The 27866-nt window shown below is 41.9% G+C and overlaps 1 long non-coding RNA gene across 1 annotated transcript; it reads right to left on the bottom strand.

The window, feature by feature from the left end:
- Positions 1-261: 261 nt before the first annotated feature.
- Positions 262-26922, bottom strand: LOC134158793 (uncharacterized). Its single transcript, XR_009962918.1, has 3 exons — positions 25566-26922; positions 6607-10692; positions 262-564 (listed from the first exon to the last, which is right to left on the bottom strand). It is a non-coding gene; the product is annotated as an uncharacterized LOC134158793 (long non-coding RNA).
- Between the last annotated feature and the right edge of the window lie 944 nt (positions 26923-27866).

A 27866-nucleotide genomic window follows, 5' to 3' on the forward strand; every position in this document is an offset into this window, starting at 1 on the left:
AAAATACAATTTTAAAATGGAAACTTGTAGATACAATGGAAAATGAATTCCATTCAGATGATGCAATTAACCCCCAGTATAAATAATGTGTAGTGTATATTGTAATATGATAATGTGAAAGTCCAAAAGAACTCATTCCCAGACCACATCAGAAAATCTACTGAGTCAACAACTGCAGCAGACAATAACAGCACGGGTTAAAGGAACACAGCTTTAAAGCCGGGTAACTCAAACTGTACAGCATTTAGAATGAACTAAATATGACCATTCACACTCAGGCGCTACCTGAATTCACTCAGAAAAGATGTGCTATGTAAGATTCTGCATGTGAAGCAACAACTAGTTCAACTTGCCATGTCAAATTACTGCACGTGGAAGACTGTTCCTGCCTCTGTTTTGCATTATCACCACCGGTTTCTAAATCATTTAAAAGGAAAATTATTTGCTTAATCCGTTTGCTTAGGATTTGTTTAAATTACATTAAGCAAACACATCTGAAGCTCACTTTCTTGCCTAAAGATTCTCTGTGCGCATAGGATGTGGCTAAGGAACAGATGTAAGGAACTGAAACGAAAAAAAGGGCACTATTACAGCAATAAATGTGTTGCTTCAACTGTTCTCTCAGAGCAAAAAAAAACACCATCATTTCAGTGTGATATAAGTGACTCAACTACATACATAGAAATAGTGCAAGAACCATATGGTAATGATTACTAGAAGTGCATAGTTCACTTTTTTTTGACAAGAGCCACATGGCTTTTTTTAATCTATTGTATCACATATATGATGTAACAGTATATCAATGCAAATCAAACAAATGCAAAGCAGCTTTCCAGCTGAGGCTCCAGACACACAGAAGTTGGGCAGCTCCAACCTCTGGGTCCCACTCCCAACTCAGCCTTCGACGCTCAAATTTTCTCTTTCTAGCTGCAATGTTAAAAATGCATGGTTTAAATCACCAGAGAAAGGAGAGAAACCACCACCACATTTATTAGGAATTCCAACACCACAGCAAAACCGAACACAAGTTAAAACCATCTCCCTTCTGAAGCTGCCCAGAGTGATCACCTTGGGAAGGAATTACTTATCAGTTCTTAGCAAATACAGGGGCATCCCTCTTACACAGCGACACCTTTACCATGCAGTTTGGTTTAACATCAACCTGCCACTTGGCCCACAGCTTAAGGCTACAGCAGGGAAACAAAACAAAATTCAGCAGAAGTCCTAGCTACTAAGCAGATCTATATGGCACTACACAGTAAAAGTAGCCAAGATGAAATGGCTGTAGGTCAGTCCTGCTAATAATTTCCCCGGTGCACCAAAAATCCAATGTGGTAACGCTTCAGAAACTCATTACTACAATGTTCTTGATTTCTTTTAGAGACATGCAATATCTAAAGGCTGCAAGAAATGCGCCCCAGCCCCAGGAAACAACACATTCATCTGGTATGAGTTCATGATGCTGTATCAAAAACACACCAGAGAGGATCCTGATGGGTTAACTCTGATGCAAGCCAGGCTGGACTTCTGAGAAGGGTGCCTGAGGGACAACATAAAACTTTGTACCACAGCATCCCAAAGGGAAATGCAGTGTTTGGGATTCCTTGATGATGATTATCCTTTGCCCAACCACTTCCTGCTCTCCTGTCACCCCTCAACCCAAAACACCAGGTTTGTCCCATCTTGACAACTTTGAATACTGGGAGGATTCACACTACTCCTCACAGCAGGAACCTGCTGCTCCAGGCATCACTCCTGGCCCTGCCACCTCTGCCCCTGTCAACTCCCTCTCTGCATCCACTGCTGCTGTACATCATCCACTGTAAAGAGCAAAGCCTGCCCGCAGTGCCAAGCACCTTGCTATAACTGCAGCCATCAATAAGGGTGTGATTAGGTGCAGACTCAGGTTGTTGTGCTGCTCAGGCTGAAAGCAAAAAGGAGTTGGGTGAGATGTCTACTCTGAGGCAATTGGGAATACCTTCAAGAGACTGTTGCACTGGCTCTGTAAGGAAGGGAATTACCAAAAACACCTCCATACAATACTGCTCATATCCCATGGTATACAGCACATGAAGCAGCCACCTTGATGCTGTGCAAGCCAGGAAACTTCATGAGTTGCACCAGCCAGCAACAGTTGTCACATTACTTTGTTGTCTTGGCAGTGGCCATTCAAAATGCAATTGCAGACTGCACCTGCCTGACTCAAGCCTGTACCACCAGTTCTATTGCATTTTACAGAACCAATTTTTAATAATCCAAATTAATCCTAATTAATAGGGGAAGCTGTGGCAGCATCATAAAAAGTAAAAGGTATTCTTCACATTAGAGGTTTGGATTTAGCAGAGTTCAGAGGTCTTAATTTCATAACTATGCATTAAGGTCAAGCCAGCAAAGGGATTACATTAATCTAGCTTCTATTTCAATGAACAGAAAAAAAGCTCCCATTATTGTCCCATCACATCACTTGGTTTTATGAATCACATATAAGTAAGATGACCATTTATAAATCCAGAAAAAATAATCAAGTCTTTCTCATTTTGTTAAGTCTACAAAGTTTAGATGTGGCAGGAAAGTGAGCTAATTTAAAATCATAGTTTGGGTCAGCGTATCTATTTACAGTGTTCAATTGCATGATCATATCATTTTGCACAGCCTTCTTTATATTGGCAAGCTATAAAAGAGCTTCTTCGAATGGAACCATTGTTCTGCAGCACACTCTAAGAATAGCATAGACTATATATAAGGTCTCAGCTCCAGGGTTGTGCAGAGGACCTGCCTTGATAAATTCAGAAGTTTCCTATTGCATCAAAGTTCCTTCCTCCTTTCTCTTCCCAGTCTCTCTTGCCCAAATATACCAGACTGTATTTGGCCCAAGCAGCTCCACGCCCCAGCCCCACTCCCAGACAGATTAGGTACTGATCTGTCTTTTCTTTCGTAGCGCAGACAACTGCATTTTATTGTTTCCAAATCTGTAAGGCTGCTTTTTTTTCAACCACATTTAGCCTAGCTTGTCACACAGTAACAGAAGTAGGTGCTATTTGCAGGTCAGTATTTTCACTTGCTTGCTGAAAGATGCTCACAGAAAGCATCCCCAGGCCTCTCTTCTGGACAGTGGACGATGGCTTTATCCAGAAACAGAGCAGTGGCACTTCAGTCCTAAGTCTATCACCATAAAATCATTGGGAAGTCCACTAGAAAACTCAGTGTATGATACTATGCACTTTTTCCACAGAAGTAAGAATATTGTGGTCGATAGTACAAGGACTTTAAAGCAGCTATGAAGTTTAGATTTGCTTTTAGCGGGTGAGAGAAGAAAACAAAAGAAGAGTTTCTTCTTTCCTGGTTGGTTAAAGAAACTGTAAGAACATCAATGCTGGTGACATTTGATAATGCTTATATGGAGGGTTGGTAACAAAAAATAGAACATGAACTGGCAGGAAAAAAGAAAAATCCTGGGTTTAAACCAAGGAGAAAACAGAGGAAATAAAGTTACAAAAGGAGCTGCAACTCCTTTTTGCTCCTGTCAGAGATTTCCAATATCCTCCCAAATCAGGGCCTCAGTGAAGGAAAAGGGAAAAGCAGAGCTTATGCAGCTCAGACTTCCAGGGAGTCCCGAGGGCATGCTGACCTCCAGAGACAAAGGGTGCTTTAGCAAGTCTGCTTTGGTCTCTGCCTGAAGAGGCCTTTGCTTAGACCCAGAGCAAAGTAACTGTGGGATCAAAACCACCTGTGCAAAGCTCTTGTTATCTGTAAGTGTTTGCTAGTGCTTCTCAAAGGCCTCCTAAAGAAATGAAATGTAAGAGGGAGGACAGTGCCAATTCCCAAATATCACTGGAGGCGACATCAGAAGAACACTTATCGCCAAGGACCAGAAGTGCCTGACAGACACTCAGGAAATCAACGCAGGGAGTTACCAAGAGGTTAGATTTCATCACAGCAAGTCACCAGAAGTTATGTGAGACTATATTTTTTTCGGGCTTGTAGATGTGTTCAAAACTATGCAGACTGTTTCCATGCAATTTCTTCTAATCTAACCCACTCCGCATCCCCAGACATGCAGACCGGGAATGCAGTAGTCTGGCACTAGCTGCTCACCAGAGGGAAGAGGACCCAGCTGCTATTTACACGTCATACATTACTATCCACTTTTTCTTAGCAAGTGACTTCAGACTGTGGCATGGACAAATACTTGAGGGACAGACCCTCATTTTATTTCAGTTTTAGAAATCCTATCAGCATGATCACTGAAGAAACACCTCCTAGAAAAGCTACATGTAAACTTACAGAGCTAAGTTATAAAACTCTGTTAGTTTTGGCCTGTATCTGGTCCCTCTGGAGTTATCTGGCCAGCACTCCCAGTTTCTGAGAATCTCTCAGTATTACAACAGGGAGATTTCTTCAAGCACACACTCTGATGCACTGTGGGGACATTTCTGCATCTTTAAAGAACCCGACTTCTCTGGAACTGAAGAAACCATGAAAGATACAGAAAAATACAGGCAGTGTAGCTGTATTTCAGTAGATCTCCTTTCAAAGTCCCCCAAGCTGTGTGAAATCTTTACATTGGCTCAAACAGGATCTTCTGAATAAATAAATGGGGCAAATTTGGCTTTCACTAATAGCTAGAATGCTTATCATTCTATCTGGACATTACCCTTTCACATGCTTGAAAATTCTACATTGATTAATAGTATTAGAGCGTTATCTAAACGAACATGCTGTCTCTGTCCTCAGGCACTGCTGGTCTTCTCTGTAGCAGACAGTGCAAAGAAACAAGGTCCAAAACATCTAAGAAAGTGAAAAGGAAAAGGGAAAAGAAAAGAGCATTCAAGATACTGCTTCAGCTGAGATCTCTGCAGCAAGTGATGAAATGCCCTGAAAATATGAAGTAAAATCTGGCCTTCAGAAAGGAGGTCCCCCTAGGTTTAGAGTGCACTGAAGGGCTCAGATTACTTCTCTGAAAAGTGTATTTTGGCTTTACTATTAGAAGCACTCCTGGACCACTTGGCCTTTCCACTGACTTCTTACAGGATTTAATTACAGTTGCTGCACTAGGCTGTATGCAAAATATGACATGCAAACATATTACCTGGCAAAGCTGAGATGTAGATGAGTAGCATGTGTTCCACTAGAGGGAAAGAGTCATTTGAGCAGAAGGAAGAAACAATCTGATGCGAGCTACAAGCCAAATCTGTGGCAGAGCCAAACTCAGAAGCCAGGCAATGAAAAAAGCTTTGGGATGGTGGCTACTTGCTGAATTCAGGGAAAGAAGAGAGGGACAAGAAAATCCTCTCTGCTAAAACTAACTGCAATGTGTCATTTGATTATCCAACTACAAAAGCATCACCAATACAAAGCACATCAAGCAACCTGGCATACTTAAAGGCAACAAGCAATAAACAGTGATGCAAGACATGATTACGGTAAGTCACCTGGATAATGTGATAGATCCCATAATTCATCATCATCACCCAAATAAACTGTAAAGCTGTCTTCATTACTTACACATGTAATATCTTCAGTCTGTAAGTGTTCACTGCTGGTAGAGGGAAGTTAGCACTCACTGTGAGCATGGCAGCACAAACCATCCTCCAGATACGTGCACTGAAATGGTCCCACTTTGCTCTCACAAGCAGGTCATATACATCCAGGGGAGCACCATTTGTATCCTTAATGTTTCTGGCCAGTTTACAGTAGCTTAAATAAAACTTTAACACGGGTGGCTGAATAGTATAGCATCTGCATTTTCTTCACAATATGAACCAATTTTATACCCTCAAACAGCAGGGATGATTTTGTTTGATAGAACACTTTATGAAAATGGCTTATCATTTTACAGAGATAAATAAAAAGTAAAATTCCATTAAAAAAAAAACAACACTAAATCTAAGGCTGAATTTAAAGAAAAAAATAGGGGAAGAGAAAAAAAATCAATTTGATAGATAAAGCCTTTACATGGAAAGCTAAAAGAAGACCCAACATATAAATCATTTTAAAAAGTCCAAAGGAGGCCCGAGAACCCAGGTAGTACATCCCTGTGCTTTCAGGGCTGACCACACATCATTTCTGACTGATAGGATTTCTAAAGATATTTCTCAGACTTGTTTTTAAAACCTTCACCATCAACCTTCGCCATCTTCTGCCATCCCACTTTTCACCATCCTCTCCCCAAGGAAGTATTTCCTAATACCTTCTTCCACTGAAGCCTCCTGCCTAAACCTTTTCTTTTTTTTTAACATAAGTCCATTAATTCCTGTCCTAGTGAGGGTGGATGGGTAACAATCCCACATTGCCTTTGGTTCTGCAGTAACCTTTTACTTGTTTGAAGATTATCACCATGTTTTCCTTCACTCCTCAGAGGAAAGTGAACAGCTTGCTTTCTGTGACTTTCCTCATGTTTGAAGTATACCTCTGATCAGTTCCATGTCCCACACAACAGTGATCTCCAATTCATCTTTGCATTTCTTTATTTCAAGTGTTTAACCTTGCACACATTTCTCCAGTTCAGAGGGTTAACCTCTGATGTACACCCCTCCTTGGCCCTGCTCCTGTTACAACACTGCTTTTCCCCAGCAGCTGGGCACACATTCTTACAGGACATCTTACCTTTTAACTCACTCAACAAGAGAGCCTTTCCAATGAAAAACACCACTGCTGATCACTGCTTCCAGGAAGGGATTAATGGTTGTGGCCATCCTGCACTAGAGCAGAAGTAGAGAGATTTGAAAGGCTTTATCAGTGCTCTAGCTCATTCACTAAGGCACCAAATCCTCACACGCCATCAGTGTAGGAGACGGCTTTGATGTAGGAAAGCTTTGATGGTGGAATTTTCATGTGCCAGAATTACCAGGGATATAAACACTCATACAGCTAGCTGATGGTCTTCTACTTAAAAACACTGAGGGTGCAGCCTTCAACCTGCAGCATGGAGCACTGTGGCTGAACTCTAGGAGGGCAAGGGGCCACACCACACACAGACCCCATGCTGAGCTCCCAGCCATGCTGGCACACCAGATTGCTCAGCCCTGCCATGGTACAGTTCCCACCTCTCCATGTTTTGTTCATCCAGTTCTCTCTTTTCTGCACTTATTTTGGTTGCCCAGTTGACCAAGGAAGAGTACCACTAATACGCATGCACAGAGTAAGAAGCACCTATGTCACTGAAATTAAGAGACCATCCACACAAAAAAAAATATGTAAAAAAAATTTAAAGGAAAAAAAAAGGTTGTTCATGTACAAGGCAAGTTGAGAAACCCTCCCTGTAGTTGTGGAGGAACAGCTGATCAACACTTGGTGTATTACCTGGGTGCAAGAGCTGATTCTTTAACGCACATTGAGGGTTTCACATTTTTAAAGTGGCTAATGACTCTTTACTACATTTCTCTGCAAGCAGTTGAATTGTGTCTCTGAAAAACATGGGACCAGTTCAGAAATACTTTCCATATTAGATCTGTAGTGAAGCTAGAAGAAAGAACTGCTCCTGCTGTTGTGCGAAACAGTAAACCCTGTCAGTCTTCAGACATGCAAAGCCTCCAAGGAAGCCACCTCATACACTCAGGCCTGGGTCTCTGCTGCACCTATTATCTAAGCCACTACCAAAAAAGCTACACAACATCTGAGAAACAAAAGCAAACATATTCCACTGAGAGTATTTTCCCATCCTTTCGTCTATCATCACTGTTAAAATGCTCAGCCACTGTCACAGTTTTTCTTTCCAGAGCCCTTTACAGACATCAACAATGGTGGTAGGCACTGCAGTGAGGAAGAAACACAAAGCAGGTCTGCAGAAGTGAGGAGAGTTCCCTCTCAGAAGCCTTTCATTTGTCATATGATACTTTCTGGTTAAGTGATCACCTCTGATTTATGGAATCAGAGTCTTAATCATGTACTTGGCATCAAGCAAAGGAACTACCAGAAATATTAATAGGGTTATCCAGAACTGGCGATTGAAGTCCCTGTTGTTTAAAGCAAGAGTTAGGCAGTATTATCACATGATCCCCTCGCTCAGACTCTTTGAAGTGCTATGAAAACATTTTTTTAAAGCAATATTTGCCACAGGGTAGTCACTCATGTTATATCTGTCTTACCCCTCCTCTTTTCATCTGTGAGCACCTCATTACCAGTGGATAATACTGATGCGGTAATACCACTTTCCCTTGGGAACAAAATAATAATCATCTGTGTCATTCGAGAAGGATCCTGCTTGGGCCTTGATGAGCAGGAATGCACACCTATAAAGCATGCCTGAGAAAAACATTGGATTTCTGTTCTGTTCTCAGTTCAAGAAATACAGGTACAATGTGTGACCACTGTTTCTAGTAAAGAGTTTTGAATATGCTTTTGTTTGCACAAAGAGCAAATGCATTTGCCCGTTAAGGCAGAAAATAAACTAATGATGTCAGTAAATGCAACAACAGTGTTGTTGCTATTAATATATTTCTATTTGTCTGTAGACTATGTTAAGTATTTCTTTCATTAGATTGGTATTTCAGTGCTATATTTTCTTCTCCCTAGAACATAACCTACTAAGACTCACACTGTAATAGGCTTCACAAGAAAATGACCTGTTTAAATGAGCTCAAGAAGTCAAGGATAGGGTGAAAAGGAGCACAGACTGCAAGTGCTAGCAAATGTGATGAAATCTTTGTACACAGTGTACTTGTCCGTATTTAGCAGAATTTCTCAAAGAAATATGGCAGGTCATACCATTAGTGGAGAGGAGGAGATAAAACATGGCTAAATTCTACAGAGATAAATGATGAGCCCCAATCCTGCTTTGGGAATTTTGATTCCATTTCCTTTGCCTGAAACACAACAGTCCCTCAAACCCTGTAAAGCAGCCCATTGTGTATGGCACTTCTCAATTGTGGAAGAGTTAAGTTAAACTCTCCCCAGTCTCTCAAGTCATTATCAAAACCTCCATCAAGAATATGTAGACAAAAGAACAGTGCTATTGCAGAAGCCCAAACACAGGGCTTCTTGCAGACAGCAGGCTTTACAGCCATGCTGCAAGTCCTCCATAAAGCAAAGCATCACCCTGCTCTAATCGCAATAGAGCCCCTCTGTCACTTCACATCTGCCTTTTTAGGAAGACAAACTGCTCCAAATCTTACAATTGCTCTGGTTTTGTTTTGCTTTGCTTTTGAGATCAATGAACTTCAGAGAAATATAAAGGTAACCTCCACATACTAACGCAGCCTAAGCTTATATTCAAAGAGGGGGTGCTCTTCCATGAGAAAATGAGATTTTTCATGCTGTTCCTGTCTTGGTTCTTTTTCCCAAAACAAGCTCCAAATGACAGTGCCCAGCATGTCCAAGCCATGCCTCCAGACCAGAGAGTGAAGGTCACCCCCCTGAGCCAACTGAAGGATAATGGCAGAGTGGAACAATATGAACCAAAGCTATTTTTAAACTTTATCGTCAAGGGAGTTAAAACACTGTACTTAATGGTAGCTGTTGTCAAGATTAACTATAGTATCGTGGGAAAAAAAGGACTAAAGTCACATAATAATTACATACACTTTGATGTTTATTAAGAACAGCTACTCTTGTAAAATTATAAAGCTGCCTTCACAGATTAGGGCTTAAATTCCATCAGCACCTTTGTTGTAATATTTAGCGAGATTAGTCATTTTGTTAATGAAACATACAACTGGATTACACTTTTTAAAAACGCTTTATATACAGACCTTGTAACTTACAGGTATATGACTGAGTTGACGTTACACATACGCGTTAAATCTGTCCTCAACAATGAGCCTCACTCTCGTGTGCAGGGATGTGTGTACAGACGAATTTTAGCTTTTGACATGTAAGTGTACTTCTACTTTTATGCAAGGCTCCATATTTACAGGAGTTTGGAAATCCCAATTTACTTGGAAATGACAAGTATCACAAAAGAATTTCATTCACCATGGTCAGACTTGGCAGAGAGCAGCTTATAAAACAAAGAGGGAGATGCATGAAGAAAAAGTATCCTTCCATTAATTCTCATCAATACAAAAACACATCTAGAGAAGGGGCAAAACTAACTATTCCTTCAGTTTGCTTCTCCTGGACCTAAAGCTACAGTGACCAGGTAACTTAGTTGTGCTCAGTACAACCCCTGTTGACATCATATCTGTGTGTTTTCCAAGCCTTTGAATATTCATTACACAACGTCCTGGAGAGGCAGCAGTTGTTGCTATTATTCTTTTCTGGATGGAGACTGAAGCAGAGCGAAAGAAAGGGCTTAATCTGAATGAAAAATAAATAAATAGGCACTTAGAGTCATTTAGAAGAAATTACGGTATGCAAGTTCAAGCAAGTGATCCATAAGATCTCCACCCAGCTGCCTAAGCTGTAGGGTGTCCAAGATCTCATCATTTAAATGAAGCTCAGACTCTTGTGCTTTTTCTAAGCACCTCCAAAATCTGCCTGCAGACTGGATTAAGCCTAGCCCAAAACACAGCAATTACAAGAGCAGAATTGGGCACCAAGTTCAACCACCTTCCCATTCTTGCCAGGCAGACTTGGCACTCTCACCTATCACTTCCTACCTTAAAACTTGAACTACTGGGAAGAGAAAGCCGGAAATGAATTCTTAGAGTTGGTGTATAGAAAAGAGGAATATAATATCCAGAGCACGTGAAGGCCAAAGAAAAGGGCAGCAGTCCAACACCGAGTCCTGGGTTCATGCTCCTGTGCACTGTTCTGGTGAATGCAAGATGCATAAATGATAAATTTAAGAAGTCATATCTGAGATGAACAGTTAGCTACACAGCTCTGGACTGCTCTCCAGAGCTAGCTTTCATAAGCTAGTTCAAGTACCTACCTACACCAACTTCTACTGGCAGCACAGTCATAACATTTAGAATATGAATAAACAGGAATGCACGGCTAAGGGTAGCTTTGGTGAAGATGGAAGAAAACAGAAGGGTGACTAGCATCTGCACAACTCCCAGGCTGAAATTCACAGCTGTCGAAAAATCTATGTTCTGCAAGGTAGCCAGAGATGCAGAGTAGTGCAGGATTACAACTAATGTTACTGCTCTGTAGACAATGCTGACAAGGAAAAGCGAATGTTCTCTAATCCTTACAAGCAAAACTTTTCAATCTTCTAAAAAATAGCACTAGAAAGTGGCAAAAAGGGGATCTTAGCTTTGACTTTCACACTTGTTCAGTATTAATTAATAGCATCTTTATCAGTCACTTTAGTGAAGGAGGAAATCAGGCATCAAATCTGATTACGCATCCATCCTGGAATTAATTCCATTGCAAGTCACAATAGACAGAAAAACAGGGCAACAAAGGAAAATGTCCGTCACATGTCACCCATCACAGTGGAAATTTTCTTGTTTAGAGGTGCCAATTTGTAAGCAGGGCATTCAGGATACATCTTCATTTATTAAAAGATTCCAGGCGCAAAGGCCATCCAGCTGCAATAGTTATACTGACAGATGAGCACTGTTTACATTCCTCCAGCAGAATGAGATAATACAAGAATGCCAAAAATTCAGCCAAATCTGCTGAAGAAAATTCTCTCCTTCCCAAAACATGTGAATTCTGAGCAATGGGATTTTCCACAACTGTAGAGTGCCATTTTCCAATTTCCGCACTTCGCAGTGATCTATTGGCTGGTCTTGCACAACTATAAACACAGCGGTACGTTTGTTAAATGACATCCTTTTAGCTGGATATTTTGCTAATCTCCTATTCAGTTTCCTGGGCAGCAACTCTGAAGAATAATAGTTGAGTTGGAAAAGCTCTTCATTTTGACATGAAAGACTTGTGATTCTTTTCCAACTGAATGAAGAGAACAAGTACAGTAGTTTTCTCACAATACACTACCCTGCTTTAAAAAAACACACATACCATTTTCCCCTTTACCGTCATCTCTTCAGCTTGTACTTCAAAAGAATGTTCATATTATTATACAATGTGCTGATATTCTGGTTTAAATCATAAATGTTTGGGAACAAAGAGTCCCAGCAAGAATGATACTCCAAAAAGTAACACTTAGTTTCAATTTGTGATACAGCTTCAAAATGAGCATTTCTGTATAAAGTAATTCTTTGTCTTTTTTTTTATTTTAATGAGATAATATTAAAAGTTGGCAAAACAGAACAAGGATGAACAATTATATTCTTTAGATGAATAAAATCTTACATAAGAGGCAAATCCTGCCCTTGCTGCTTTGATTTAAATGGAAGTTAGATCTAGCATTTGATGTACATCCTATGCTCTGGGCACATGAGTGCAAAAATTGAAATATACAACCCAAAACAATATTAAGGACTGCCTATCCCACATCACAGATGAATATCTACCAGCCTACACAAGGACAATTAAATCTAAATTCCTAAATGGAGATCAGATGGCACAGGAGATTACAAACATAATATGGGTCATTTCATCTCTAGTTTACTGTTTTACATACAATCCAAATGAGTATAGTACAAAAAAAAAGTCATTAGCAACAGACATCTGCTGGTAGACAAATGAGCTGATCTCAACCCAGCTTTTTCTGGATACACAGATAAATTGGGACAGAGGAGAGATGAGGAGGAGAAGTGGCAAGGGAAGCACCAGGAAACGTACGCAGCTAGAAAACTTCCAGCGCCTCGGAGAGAAGGCTAGAACTGCCCCATCTCTTGATCCTTACTGGCCTGGCAAGCAAAACACCACAGGAATAACAGCAGCGCTTTACTGGGAATTTCGGTTTCCAGAGCTATGAGCATTTTTACAAGCAACGCTATCTTTAAGAAAGGATTTTTAAAGTTACATAATAAATAACTTTCCTATATTAGAAGGGAAGCCAGAAATTATTCTGTTTAAGTGCTCATGTTGCTTCACAACAAGACAGGCTTTCAGACACTTCATCAAGACTGTCATCACATATCATGGCACTGATTTACATTTAAAGGGGAAAAGGAAGGATTTTGCTCTCAAAACCTAGGCTCTACCATACACAGGCATGACTTAGTTGAGAGCCAGATTTCAACATTCATTGTTAGGCCAGTGAGCTACAAGCAAGAAAAAGGGCATGTGACATGGGGAAGAGGTACTCCTCAAACAAGTTAGAATTAACATTTCTTGTAAGAGCCTTTTTCCTGGGAATGTGGATGAACACTTTCAGGCTTCACTGACAATGAAGTAATGCACACACATACACAAGGATACAGTAATACACAACTAAAAGCAACAGATTTCACTGAGATCTAGTACCATGAATTCTAAAAATGAGAAAAGTCTATGGAGGAATGAGGTGGTCCACAGTATAAGCTCCTTTTCCTTTCTTTCACTTGTATTTCTTTCAACCTTCATAAAATGATTACTAGGTTGCTAGACTATTTTTTAGTCCCAGAGAATAGAAAAAGAACACAATCTACAGTTAAAATACAAAGTATTAATCTTGCCTTTTCCCAGATAATAACATCCGGGTAATCAAAGCAAGACAACATGGCTGTAAAGTCCAGGCAGAGCGAAACTTATGAACAGCAAGAATCACAAAGAGTTAACATCAGCCAATAACAACCATTATTCCATTTTAGGAGTAATTATTTGAACTAAAAATTCAAGCAATTTCTAAAATGGAAAAAAAAAAAAAAAAAACCTGTTCAAGAACTTCAGCATAAATTAAGTCAACTCAATATATACAAAGAATTAATAAAATTACTCCATATATAAGCCAAATACAATATTACAAATATTTATTCAGTTCCATTCCAATTCTTAAGCAAGGGAAACAGATCCAGAGCTTGGAGGAGAAGTTACAAATATGTTTCAGGTCTCTTAAAAATACTGCTTTTAAAGAGAAGATACAGGAACATTGCAACTGAAAAGAGTCTATGTTTTAATTAGAATTTAGGTTGATGAAATGAATACAGGTAAGTAATATGTAAACTAAATGAGATAATCAAAAGTCAAGCAAAATAGATTTTTATTGCTGTATTCTTTGTCCCTCTGATTTAATAAACTGTTGGCCACGTCCCACAGAGGTGCAGAGGTTCTCCAGGGATACAGCACAGGATGCTTTTATTAAATAATGCCATCAACTTCTGGGGATATTTTTAAAGTAATTAAAAAACACCATTATTTCTATACCTGGAACAAGTTAGAAGAATGAACTATTCCTCCATTCCAGCATAAGGGAAAGCATTAGACATAATACATGTTGTGGTGGGTACTGTTAACATTCTGTTAAAAACTAAATCAAGTTTACAAACCACCATTTAGACAATAGCCCAGTTGTCCCAGTATTAATAAGGCTTTTTCCTTTTAAACCAGTTCTTATTCCATTTTCTGTTTGTTTGTTCCTTTGCTATGACAGTAAACACTCAAGTCTCAGTTCAGAGCACTCCTCTTAGTAATATTATGACCTATAACCAAAGTTGATGTTACACAAAACTTGTCAGATAGGAAGACTTGGTTGGTACAACAGGATTGCCTGCCATATGCTTTGCTTATTTGCATCAAAAGGAATCAGTTCTTTTGGGTTCTTATCTTCTTTTTGCTGAACTGCAACATTCCTTAACACTGCACATTGCAAAATTTGGAAGGGTGAAACAGCACAGAATGGGGAATGAAGGGAAGACTGACTGCCCAATTCAAGTTCAATTTTCATTTCTTTCTTTAATCATCCTCAGCTGAAATGCACCCATCACTATTTTCAGCTGGTTTGGGCTGTTCTGTCAGCAGCTGATCTAGTTAGTAGAGAGGGAGCAGAATCTGAGAGCATGAGGACACCAGACCTGCTGCCTGCTCCACAGGAAAGCACTTGTAAAGCCATTTTTGGCTTTTAACCTTTTTCCTGCCTTTTCTGCAGCTTTTTCCACACAAATTCTACTACATTCTCTTTCCCAAAGACACCTGCAGAGTATAGCCACAAGGTCAGTTAGAGAGACCAGGACACCACCACCCCTGAAGGAGCAGTATGGGGAGCAGCAGGGGCAGGTTTGGGAACAAGCATTCCCCAGAAGCAGCAATGCCCTTCTCCTGCCCCTCTCCCTGCTGCCTGCATAGATCCATTAGCTCCCTTCAGGCCAGCACCAGTACTTGGGTGGGCCAGACCTGAGCTGGCAGAAGGAAAACCCAAGAGACTTATTATCAGTGTAGAAAGGCTGAAAACAAGAGCCAAAAAGCACGAGGGGGGAATGTAGGACCATGGCTTTCAGCAAGCACAGCCTTGATTCTGCCTTAAACCTCATCATTGGGTGGAATAGCCCAAGAATGTGTCTGGGATATAACCACAAGTAGGAGAGAGCACAGCCTTGGCCAGGATGCAGCAGTCATTTTGCTGTATGCCTCCATAAACAGGTCACAAATACTGCACCGGCTCCGGCTGCCAGACTCTATCAGCCTGGCTGGACCCAAGGTGGGGAAGGTAACCAGGCAGTGCCCAGTGAGCTACAGATGCTGCCCGTGTTCCCCAGTGTAAGTGGGCAGTTCATCTGGCTAGGGTTTAAGCTATGAATCCCAACAGAGCGTTTGTCCCATCGATGCTGTGTTTTATAACCAGCTATGCCGCTTCTGTTGGCCAGTAACATCTCGCACAGCACAGGACAGGCGCTGCTCCCAAATAACTCGACTCCGGTTTCACATTCCTCACCTCCACGTTTGCGCTGCCCGGTGGTTTATTTTACAGATTCCCTGGCCTCGAGAGGCTGCTATCAAGTTCCTCCAGCCCAGCCGCAGCCCTGCCTCCCTGTCCCCTCTTAATAGGGCCTTTGTCAGCTGCCACGTGGAGGTCAGCCATGGCCCCTGGGAGCAGCTCGTGCCTGAAGGCTTGCTGCCCACCTCCCCAAGCCCTCTCCAAGAGCCACCAGCCCTCATCTGCTCCACACAGGGTCCTAGCAGTAGGAAAAACAAAACATGAGGCATCGCACAAGGCCAACAAAGCAAAGCCCCAACTCCTTTCTTCACCTACGGTGTGTTTTCAACACAGCCTTGCACATTCCCAGGAGGAAATTAATCCTCCAGAACCACGCAGCATGTTCCTTCAGGGCAGTCTGGCTGGAGCAGAACTCCTGTTCTTCACTTTAATCCTAGACATCTGCCCACTTCTGCTAAAAAAAAATACACAGATTATTTTGGCTAATCTCACAAAACTGCAAATCCAAGATTACACTGAATTAATCCCATAAAATGGTTTACCAGGACCGAATTACATGACAGGCACAACGTGAAAGTGACAGTTATTTCTTAAGACCTTTCCTTGTTGTATCATAATTACAGGGCAGGTAACTGAGAAAGGCAGCCCTGCCAATAGGCGTTTCCAAAAGATGACACTTTCTACCCAGCAATTACTGTAACGAGGCCTTAATCCCCATTAGCATTACCACAGGCTCCCGGGATGCGAATCGATAACAGGAGCCCTGAGTTGATCCGAGGCCCAGTCCTGAGCTGTCCCCAGAGCTAGGGACAACACACAGGATTCTGTCATTGCAGCACACACAACTTGCCATTGCCGCCCTTCCGAAGTGCCTGGAGACATTGTGCAGCGGCTCGGTTCACTAATCACTGCTTGTGAATGCAGGTCACACGTCAGGACTCAGATCTGTGGAGGAGTGAATGCAACAGCAGGGTACAATAGCGTTGAACCCTTCATGAATAGAGACCTAATAGGTAAATATTTGCGTACCTGCACCTTTTTTAAAGGCTGCATTCAGCTCACTCTTCAAAGAGCAGGTTGAAAGAGCACTGCCTACCCTCTATTTACTCCCATTAGAGGCTACTGTTACCCCTTTGGGCCAGAGTCTTCAGCTAATGTTCAGATTGTTTTTGTTGAGGAAACTGAAAATTGAATTGTGTATAAACACAGTAGCAACCCTCTTTATTTACTGAAAATGTATTTCTCTTAATACAATCATCAAACAGTAAGAAGGAATTTCTTTGCTCTTTATTCCAAGTCTTTCATTCAGCAGCCAGCACTGCACCCAAAAAAGCATGACCTTTTTTCTTGTTTGTTTTCTCCTCTTAGGGCCCGATTACTGAAGCTCATTTGACCATTCTTGGCTTTCCCCAGTGGTCTTTGCCTGCTTTTGTGGTATCCCAGTTGCACAGCCTACACACAGCTTTATCCAGCCACACCCAGACATACCCCATTCCTTGCTTTTATCCCCTCTGAAACCCTTGCAGTGATACAGCTCATGTCCAAGATGACCTTTGATGTGTTGTGGCCATCAGCCTCTATCATTTCAGGGGGTTTTTACATTTGTTCTAAGGCAAAGGTAGCTTTGCCAACCATCAATTTCCAGAGGACTTCAAACAGCTTCCATCCCAATGATACACGCATTTCTCCAAGGACTCTGGAGTACTCTGGGCACCCCAGGTCACTATAACAATCAGACTGAGTCAGTCTCCCTGCACCATGGTACAGGTAATTGGTACCGCAATTGGTAAGCCCCATGGTCCCACATGGAAAATGACTGCTTCCATCATTTTTGCACCAAATCCTAATTCCCATAGGTTTAAATAAGGCACAGTAGTAGTGAAGGAAAAAGCTGTGTGTTTCCCTATTCCCTTCTGCCAGGTACCACATCACAGAGAGAAGCTGCTACACATGCTGTGTGACAGTCACTTAACACAAGGGGTGGCTTTGGCCAGATGAAGCTAAGAACAGGCAGTAGAGCTCCTAGTTTCTGCGCACTGTTTGATCTTCCCTCCTGCTACAAGGGAGAATAAGAAGCTACAGCACTTGCAGAGCATGTTTCTGCCACTGCAACACCATGGAGGAAGGGGACTCTTGAGTACTTCAGTCGCTTGGCTTCCCGAGGACCCCATAACTGTAATGGCCCTCCCATGGGATCCTAAATAGGCTATTAATATTAAACAGCACTGATTTCTTATTTTAAAACTGCTCCAAGACTGTAAAATAAGGAATAAGAAACCAAATTTGGTTTAGAACAGCTAGACTATATTTCAAAGGGCTTCAATCACACCCAAATTTCATGCAGTTTAGTTGTAGAACTTTACTGTCAGTAAGAAAGCCTGAGAGGTGAAAAAATGCCAGTTTTCTTGCATCCTGAAGAGAGAGCTTCATTCAACTTCACCCCTCAGAAACTACAGCAAAAATTATGCTTCTTAGGAAGCCTGCAGAAAACCCTCCTCTCAGCAGAATCAAAATGACACATTTTTGTAGAGGGAAGGGAAAGAAAAATGAAAGGATTTATCTAAACACAGCCAGATCTCTACTCCAGCTAGTTCATTATCCCCAAGTAGTATCACAAATAAACACGTTAAGGATAAAAGATATGCAATCTGATGTTAAGATTCCATTGTAGTTATCCTAACCATGGAGAACAGCAAATTACTTCACAGCCTGAGGTTTTTTCAGCACTCATTACTTCTATCTCTCAAGATACTGCTACATGGCAGTTGCCTACCTGAACTTTAACATCAATTGCTGAATCTTGCTATCCATTATTTCCTAAAACACACAATGACAATGAGCTCAACTCTCTAATCAGATGTTGTAAGAAGAAGTTGCTCCTTTGACTATCCAGCCTGAACCTGGAAACTATATAGCTTATGATTAAAGGAGCTACAAGTATTCCTGCTCAGCCTCACTCAGCATATTGCTCTTTTAGGACAACATATAGGAAGGGTTCCATCAATTAAAGCTATTCATTACAGCTACATTTCACTTCTGTATTTGTTTCCTTTTACACTTTGTTTTGTGATTTCTCAGGCTGCAGCACATCTGTTCAGACCCAAACCATGCAGTGTGGAAAATACACCTAACAAAGGCAGAATTTCAGGGATTTTCCTGAGAAACAGTAAAACAAAGCACAGTACCTTGATAGCCTCTGTTATTGTCTGAACTTGATTTGAAAATCAAGTTGGTAATCTTTTGATCATATACACTGTAAAATATTATTGTACAGCCATAAATACTATTTCCTGCCTAAAGAAAAATCAGGGGCTATTTTCTAGACACATTGAAGCACAATGGGCATGGCATCAAAAGACAATATCTAAGAGTACAGGAAAAAAACACCCATATATTCCTTTTTCTAATTTTTTTATAAGTTAGATCCCTTGACAAGTTTGAATAGGAACCCTAATACATCTAAGGTAAGGTTTTAATACAGAAGGAGTGGCCAGCACACTGCACAGGAATTTGTCCCTTTAACAGATGCATTATCAATCAAATACGTGAAATATCTCAATTTTGTCAGAAAAGAATGGGCTAAATCCTCATCTCAGTTACTGACTGGCTTCAGTTCCCATGGGATGGAATTTGGTATGGTGAATTTAACAGGAAACAATAGCCCAAACAAACCCATTGCCTGTAAAAATGAAATGCCATATTTTCATAACTTGGGAGTTATGTAAGGAATATCTCAGAGGCAGACAGTTATAAGAGCTCCACATTCAGCAAGCACACTTTGAAGGATAAGGCCAAATGATAATTGCCTCCAGAACTTGGGAAGTAGAGAGATCTCAAATAATTACAGTCCCCAGAGCACGTTAGTCAGTTTAGAAGTTGTTTAATGCACTTTGGAGAGAAGATGTGGGGGAAGAAGGACCAGGGGAGGGAGGAGGCCTTCACACAGCCAAGTTTAATCATTCTTGCTCTATGTGCACATGCTTGTCCTTAACTAGCTAAACACCTTGATCCACTGCAAGTCCCAAAGTGTATATGTAGGGAATATATATCTATACCACTCCCATGCACAAGGTTAAATACACCCCAGCGTTTTCAGGAGCAGAAACCAAGTCTCAACCACCTTCAACATCACTGGATTAGCTGCTTTTCCATCAGCAAAAATATGCGCACTTCGGTCACGCAGGACAGTGAGAATCGCATACACACCCTTCTGTGTGTATATTGGCTAACAGAGACCTCAACACACAGTGCTGTATCCTATTTTTAAACTAGCTCCTTTTAAATTTAATAACATACACATATTTGAAAAACAAAATCATGAAAACATCCATCCAGCTGAAAGAGAGTAACTCATGGCTGGTGGGGACTGGGAACGGGAGGGGGATAGAAAATTCCTAAGAGCCCAGCCTCCGTCTTTGTCTCACTTGTTAATTTTTCCCAGATGATGCAGACACCAGGCCCACGGCCTTTAGGCCACCCTGTGGTCTACTTCATGTTTCGCCCCTGTTCAGACTGGAAAGCAATAATGGAAGAAAACTGTAAAGGAGTCAGATTTTGAAGAAGGATTTGAGGAATGCAAGGAGCAATATGGAATGACAGAAAAGGAGTTGCAGAAAGTGAGGAGAGACACAAGCCCTGTGCCCCAATAGAAGCAGATTTGTACAGCAAGAGACTCGTTGCTTGAGGACACAAGTGATGATAAGAAGGTTTTCTTCAAAAAAATATTCCTGATCCAAACTGCATGGACACTTCCTAGGAGATGTGACATTGCCAAGGGAGGGTAACCAGGCAAAAAGAGTTCTGCTGGAATTCTGAGCAGGGAAGATGCCGTTGAACTCCATATGGGCACAAATAAAGAACTCAACAACTTTACTGTTGTCTTGTTCAACATCTTTGTCGGTGACATGGACAGTGGGATTGAGTGCACCCTCAGCAAGTTTGCTGGTTCGGTTGATACGCTGGAGGGAAGGAATGCCATCCAGAGGGACCCTGACACACTTGTGATGTGGGCTGATGCCAACCTCATGAAGTTTAACCATGACAAGTGCAAGGTCCTACACCTGGGTGGGAGCAATCCCAGGCACAGCTACAGGTTGGGCAGAGAAGAGATTCAGAGCAGCCCTGAGGAGAAGGACTTGGGGGTGTTGGTCAATGAGAAAATGAGCCTAAGCCAGCTTCAGTGTGCACTCGCAGCCCAGAAAGCCAACCGTATCCTGGGCTGCATCAAAAGGAGCGTGACCAGCAGGTCAAAGGAGGTGATCCTGCCCCTCTGCTCTGCTTGTGTGAGACCTCACCTGGAGTATTGTGTGCAGTTCTGGTGTCCTCAACATAAAAAGGACATGGAACTGTTGGGACAAGTCCAGAGGAGGGCCACGAGGATGATCAGGGGACTGGAGCACCTCCCATATGAAGACAGGCTGAGAAAGTTGGGGCTGTTCAGCCTGGAGAAGAGAAGGCTGCGTGGAGACCTCATAGCAGCCTTCCAGCATCTGAAGGGGGCCTATAGGGATGCTGGGGAGGGACTCTTCATTAGGGACTGTAGTGATAGGACAAGGGGTAATGGGTTAAAACTAAAAGAGGGAAAGCTTGCATATAAGGAAGAAGTTCTTTCCTGTTAGGGTGGTGAGGCACTGGAATGGGTTGCCCAGGGAAGCTGTGAATGCTCCATCCCTTCCAGTGTTCAAGGCCAGGTTGGACAGAGCCTTGGATGACATGGTTTAGGGTGAGGTGTCCCTGCCCATGGCAGGGGGGTTGGAACTAGATGATCTAAAGGTCCTTTCCAACCCTAACTATTCTACGATTGTAACTCACGCAGACCATGCAATCAATTGAGAAGAAAGTGGTTTACTCTAATCAGCCGTACTACACAACTGAGACCAGGGGAAGAGTAGTTTTCTGTGTTCTCCTACCAACCAGGAGCAAAAGAAGAACCCTGCCAGGCCATGCACCACTATTAGTATTCAGTCCATCCTCGCGCTGTTCCTATACCCCATACTCTCTCAGTGCAAGGGAATGTCTGGAGGTTACCATGGTTACAAACATGTTTTTGCTTTGGTCTCACAGACCTTATATCACAGCTATTTAAATGTACTTACAACCCAAATAAAGGTGCAAGTCTTCAGTACAGGCACTACATAAGCCTCTAGGACTGAGTCTTTGCACTGAACAGCTTTCCTGTACGCTTGTGAGATGCATTGGGTACACATAGTATAGTTGTCACATTTCCCTATAAATACCCATTCAGGCAGGAGAAAAATCATGGAGCTGATTCTGCGTCTTGTCAATTAAAGTAATGCAAGAAGTCATTTGAGATATTACCCAGAGAGGTGTCCATCTTCTTGTGCTGCACTCTGCAGGGCTGGCACTGCAGTAAAAGCAAGTTTTGCTAGAATGTTTCACCCATCACTTTAAATGTGGATTTTCTGACCCCTGATCTCAGAGGCAGAAGCCTGCTGTTTGCAAGGTTTGCTCTACAGCAGCCCTTTGCTACACACTGGGGAGAGGGAGTCATGATCCATTTCAGCAACAGAGCACCATTGTTTGGTTTCTGTAAGACCAAGGGCAACTGGGAATATCAGACAGTAAGGAGAGGGCTGCAAATTAAAGATAAGCCTTCGGCTTCCTCCCTGCGTTCATCCTGTAATCAATGTGGGAAGTATGACAGGTGAATATAGCCTGTGTTTGGAGGCCATCATCAATGCCACGCTTGTGGCCCACGTGAAGAGCAAAGCCCTAGCTCAGGAGCAGGCAGAGAGTACCTGCTGGGACTTGCAAAACCCTCGTGTCTGCCAGGCTCAGAGTCAAGCACAGGCGAATGCTCAAGAGAGACCAAAATGGCAGCAACTTATGTCCTCAAGGCCACTTTTGAGAAGCAATGTAGATATCTATGTAATAACTAATTAATATAATTGAGCTTTAAGAGTAAATTACTACATAATAATTCATTTCCTGAAAGAGATGTAGCCTCTGTTCCTCTTCCCCACTTAATTCATCTGTCTATCTGCTTTTCTGCCTGGGCTTAGCAACAATAGATTGCTGCTCAATTCCACTGTATTAATGGGTATTTCCCAGTGGCTTTCAGGGAACTTGTGATCTCCCTGTCTTTATCAATGGAAATAAAATCCAAAGATGTAAGTAAGAGGTAAAGACATTAATTGGTCATAAAGCCAGGCTATTTACTAGTGTTAATAACCTGTGGTGCTGCAGATACAAATCCTTCCAGGATTATTCAGAGATGGTATCTGAGAAATCCCACTCCATCAATGCCAACGGGCAGAGGTGCTGAAATTCAGACCGTATTTGTGATCACAAATAAAGGCAAAAATACAACACAAGCTGCAACACGCAAACAGGCATGTCCAACACAGAGCGTTGTATCAGAGCACTCGTCCCACATGCATGGCAAAGTGACAGCCAGCTATCACCCTGCAGTGTCAAGCCTAAGGTGTGGCTCTTCCTGAATGAACATGAACAAAGTAGGGACCATATACAGTGGCAGGATCCTCCTTGGCTACCAAACACTGCTCTGTTCCCAAAAATATTCCACATGATTTCCTCCCCTCCCCAAGCCTGCAGGCTCATTCATCACCATATTATTCGAGTTTCATGCTGTTATAACTCTGTTAACACCAGGTCCATAGAAACTCTGATTGCCTGCCGATACTGCAAGAAAGCACACATCTTTCCAGTAACATAAAACCAAGGTTTGTTCTGCAGTTTCTTTCAAAACAAGCTGTGCCCCTGCATTCAAGTGCATGACAGCTCTGTAAAGTAAGGGCCGCTTGGCAGCACAGATCTAGAAAAGTTAAACAAAATATATTATTAAAAGTTAAAACCTGCCTACATAAAGCAGCTTTTATTCCTTCATCCCTTCCTTCTACATTATTTGACTCCTGAAGTTTTGACAGATGTGTGTTTGCTGTACATTTCTTTTGCAACCACCATAACAGGGAAAGAAGGAAAAAAAAAAAGGTCAATTTCTTTATTACACTATTTGTTTAACATTTTGATCCAGGATATTCTCCTACCACACTCAGGAAGAATGCACAATAATACCCATCAATTTGAAAATCGGTAAAAGAAGAGTTGTCTTGTGGGCTTGCATTCAGTCATTGCAGCTGAAAGCAACAACCCAATAGCTAAGAACAGCTGAATCCAGTAGAATGTAAATAAGAGATTCTTGCCAAATCTTTCCTGGTTACAAAATGCCCTACCGAGTTTAAAGATCCCATTGCGATACCTTTGTACTTTATTTATAAGGCTTTGAGTAAGCCACTCCCTTTCCATATTTGTTTGAGTTTATGCCTGTATTCCCATGATTATTGCAGAAGAAATCCAGGTAAAAGGTGGCGTTTGTTTCACATCAACATTTGTCTGAATTTCCCCCCCTTTCCTGATGATCTATTTTAAACCATCAGCTGAAATCTTAGAATTCAACCAAAATATTTGAAGTTCTGCTGCAGTTTGGTTTTTGTTTCCTTCAGAAACAAGGCACCTTTCACAAAGCACTTTAACTGCACGGTGAGTCTCAAAGACCCCATTCCGAGGAGCTTTTGTGAACTTTCCAGAGAAGGAAAACCTTTTCCTGCTTTTCTCATTTCTCCAGTGGACCGAGACCCCTTTGAATGGGAGTAAAGAGACCAACTGTTTGGATCTTCCACTTCATCAGTGATATCTGTGCAGTGCTGAACCCACTCCCAAGGTCCTGCCTGAACATATTCCAGGCTGAGCCTTGCAGGACTTAGGAGGGGCTCTCTGAACACCGTCTCTCCTCTGCACCTTTGCTGGGAAAGCATTAACGCGTTCCCAGGGTGTTGCACAACTTCGCCGCAGGTAAAGCATGAGATACTGAGTGGGAATGGTAATGAGAAAAACCTGAAACCGAGTGACCTTCCCCCAGCGCTAACATGCCACATAGAACCAGCTTTGTCCTGACATGTGAGGCACTTCTGTATCTGATCCAGGAATCGCTTTACGTTTCATGAACCTACACGCAGCGTGAGTCAGATATAAACAGAGTTGCCCAACCCTTTAAAAAATTCCATTACACTTACTCTTCCTGCCAATTCAAGTGAAAGTTTTAGGCAGAGCAGGTGGCCCACGACTCCCTAACTTTTTAACTCTGGCACCAAAGGCTGGGATGAGACAGTGGGTGACAGCGTAGATCACTACCTGCAAGCACACATCACCAGCCATGTCTCTTCAGCTCAGTCTCTGCCATACTCCACCTCTGCTTAGTATGGTCCTTTTCACACGTCAGGCTCACTGAGCCTCACCAAGGATGCCTTCCAGGTGTCCTCTTGCACTCATGGCACAGAGCTGACCATGCAGCTACCGAGATCAGAGGCTTCCCTTCGGGGGTGACACTTCTCAACACATACCCGTGGTAGGGCTGCTTTCTCTTTACTCGTATGTTTTGTCTTTTTATCAAGTCTCGTGATATTTCCTGCTCCTCCCCTCCCCTCAGCTCCCCTGAAACATAATGAAGTTATTTGATAGACATCTCCTCTTCTACTACACAAAAGGGAAGTGTGAGGGATACCCACAGATGCAGCCTTGCAGGTACCTCACAGCCTCACAGCCAAAAAGCTGAAAGAAAACAAGAATGTTTTGGTTGCAAAATACGGGAGAAAATGCATTGTTTTCAAGTTGTTGGTACTGAACTGCTGAAGTTACTTGCATTTGCTTACCCTTTGCTACACAAGAAGCCGGCACAAAGTGTAACCATGGATTTCTACCCAGAACTTGAGAGAAGAAAGGCTGATACCCCCCAGAGATGTGAACTTAAGAGAGTTCAGAAAAATTAAACTTAAAAAAAAATCAAAATTAAAATGCATTTAGAAAAATAGGCTGAAGGGGTTAGAAAAATATCTCTTTGTTCTCCACCTAGTTCCTTCCTGAAACACTGGCTGGCTGACTGACTACTGCCCTCCTCCCCCAGTATAAAACAAAATAAGAAATCTTTATCTCCTACCTCACTCCAGTGACTCACACCAAAAACATACCTTTTTGCTTCCCTGAACTTCTAAGGAATTTAGAAGTGCAATCCTCAAAGCCCCAAGGGAAGTTTGGCATTTCATAATAGCCCAGAAGCCCCACCTCAGGTATGAAGAATGCTTTGAAACATGCCTGTGATTAATTAATTAACATATTGGCACCTAAGTAGCTCTTTAACACTCCACCTAATGTTTTAGTTTAGAGCTGCCTGTGCGTGTAACAGAGACTGTGTGGATTGATGCCATAATGATGTAAAGAATAATGCATTTTACATCTAAGTAAACATAACAATGTAACATAGATACAGAAACTTGAATTGAGGATTAATTACAATGATTCCTAGTGCTTAAAGAGCAGGCAGTTTACAAAAGGAGGAAGCAATTACTTTTAAAGATGGGGGGGTTTTGCTTCAACATTTCTGGGTAGTTGCATCATTCTCACTCCTGACAACAAAGTCAGAATCAACCCAGTAGAAGAGCTCTACCCTTCCATGTGTTCTCCCAGGTGAAATGAAGGTTTGCTCGCCCCGTGTAAGGCTGGAACCCTCTATGCTCAGAGCTCCACGGGTAGGCAGGTGCTCGTAGGTGCCCTAACTGTGGTCAGGGTGAAGTCTGAAGTCCCCGTTGGGCACCGATGGCAGGCAGCAGAGAGGTGATGGATCGTTAATCCAGCAGACTCATTCACTGTGCCTCTTTGCGGATGACATAGTTCAGGTTAATCCTGAGATTTAGGCCCTGCACACTGTTTCCTACCAGCTGAGGAACTCTACTGCATCATTTAACTTGCAGAAAAAGATGTTTGTTAAAAAAAGATGAGTTATATTAAACCTCCCTTGAAGCATCAACTAAATTACTTGATTAACCAGGGTATTTTGGAATATTTCTGGTTGTTTAGGTAAGCATAAACCCACACAACCATAATAACAAAGTACAACCAAAATACTTAAACAAACACAAATCCTCTTTCTCCCCTTCCAGCTACTGAATAAGTAACTTGTTTGTTGCATAGAAGAGTCTTCGGCAAGTGCTAAATCAAAGGAAGAAGTTCTGCATTTAGCCCTTAGTGCAAGGAGGTTCGTGGCCATCTGTACATCTTGTGGGATGTACATTCCACCACGTAGCTGTAACTGCAGGGAAAGCTGTCTCCTGTGCTCGTGGCTTCCCTGCATTGATTAACAGCTTTATTGTTGTAGGAGGACTGACAGCAGAAGAGTGCTTCGTCAAAGGCAGTACTGGTACAGCTGCCAGTAGTTATCCCAGGTGGGGTTTTCGTGTTGGTTTCTATCAGCATGGAGGGGCAGGGTCAGCCTGCAAGTGGTGGCTCTAACCACCTCTATAGGGTCTGTCACCTGTTGAAGAGGAGCTCCTGCAGGGTCGAGAGCAGTCATCCCTTTTCTTTCTTTCCTAATTTACACACTGGTCTTGGCTTTGGTTTGACTAGACAGCAAACCTCTTGGAAGACCAACACTGCAAAGTCCTATACTGAATTGGGAGGTAGCTTGTGAATGTCCTACAGATCAGTGGAAAGCTCATTTATATCTACTTTCCCACCTTAAAAACATGGAAGAAAGTAGTAAGCAGAGCAGGATTTCTCTTTTGAAATGATGCAAAATCAGGATCTTACAATTGTGTCCATCAAAGGAGGCTGCTTTTCCAGTGACATGTGATACACAAAACTAACATTAGAACCGGATCAGCGTTAGCAAATAAAACCATGAGATGAAAAATTCTGATGGAAACAAGCAAGTGAGGTTCAGTTTAGAAGAAAAGGCATGTAGGAAATAATAACCTTAAGTCCTTTGAGAAAGAGCAGCCTTACTTGAAAAGAGTGAGTTGATATTGAGTGTCAAAATGTTTATAAGCCTAAAAATTTATAATTCAGTACTGTTGGTACTGAACTAGGATATGCTGATCCTTTTTATATGACTGTATACAGATCTGGATACCTCGATACCAGAATGACAGGCACATATTGGAACACATTCAGCAAACAGCAACAGTGGAGATAAAAGAGCTATAGAGACTAATGTGTGTTGAGAGAGTAAAGAGGTTAACACATACCCTGAGGGTAAAAACAAAAAATGGTAACTCCTACAAAATATTGGAAAAGTGTGAACAACAAGGAATTAAACTGTTTAGTTTGCTACACCAAGAAGTAAGAACTGTGTAAGTAAGAATAGTAACTTATCCTACCCATTGCGCTGCTAAAGACACACATAATGTACACAATAATGAGTAGTCTCATTTCTAGGTGAAAATTAGAATTTGTTTCAAACCTG

This window comes from Pezoporus occidentalis, unplaced genomic scaffold (assembly GCF_034315485.1).
Source record: "Pezoporus occidentalis ecotype Australia unplaced genomic scaffold, CSIRO_AGI_Poc_V1 ctg134, whole genome shotgun sequence".
Classification (NCBI taxonomy): Eukaryota; Metazoa; Chordata; class Aves; order Psittaciformes; family Psittacidae; genus Pezoporus; species Pezoporus occidentalis.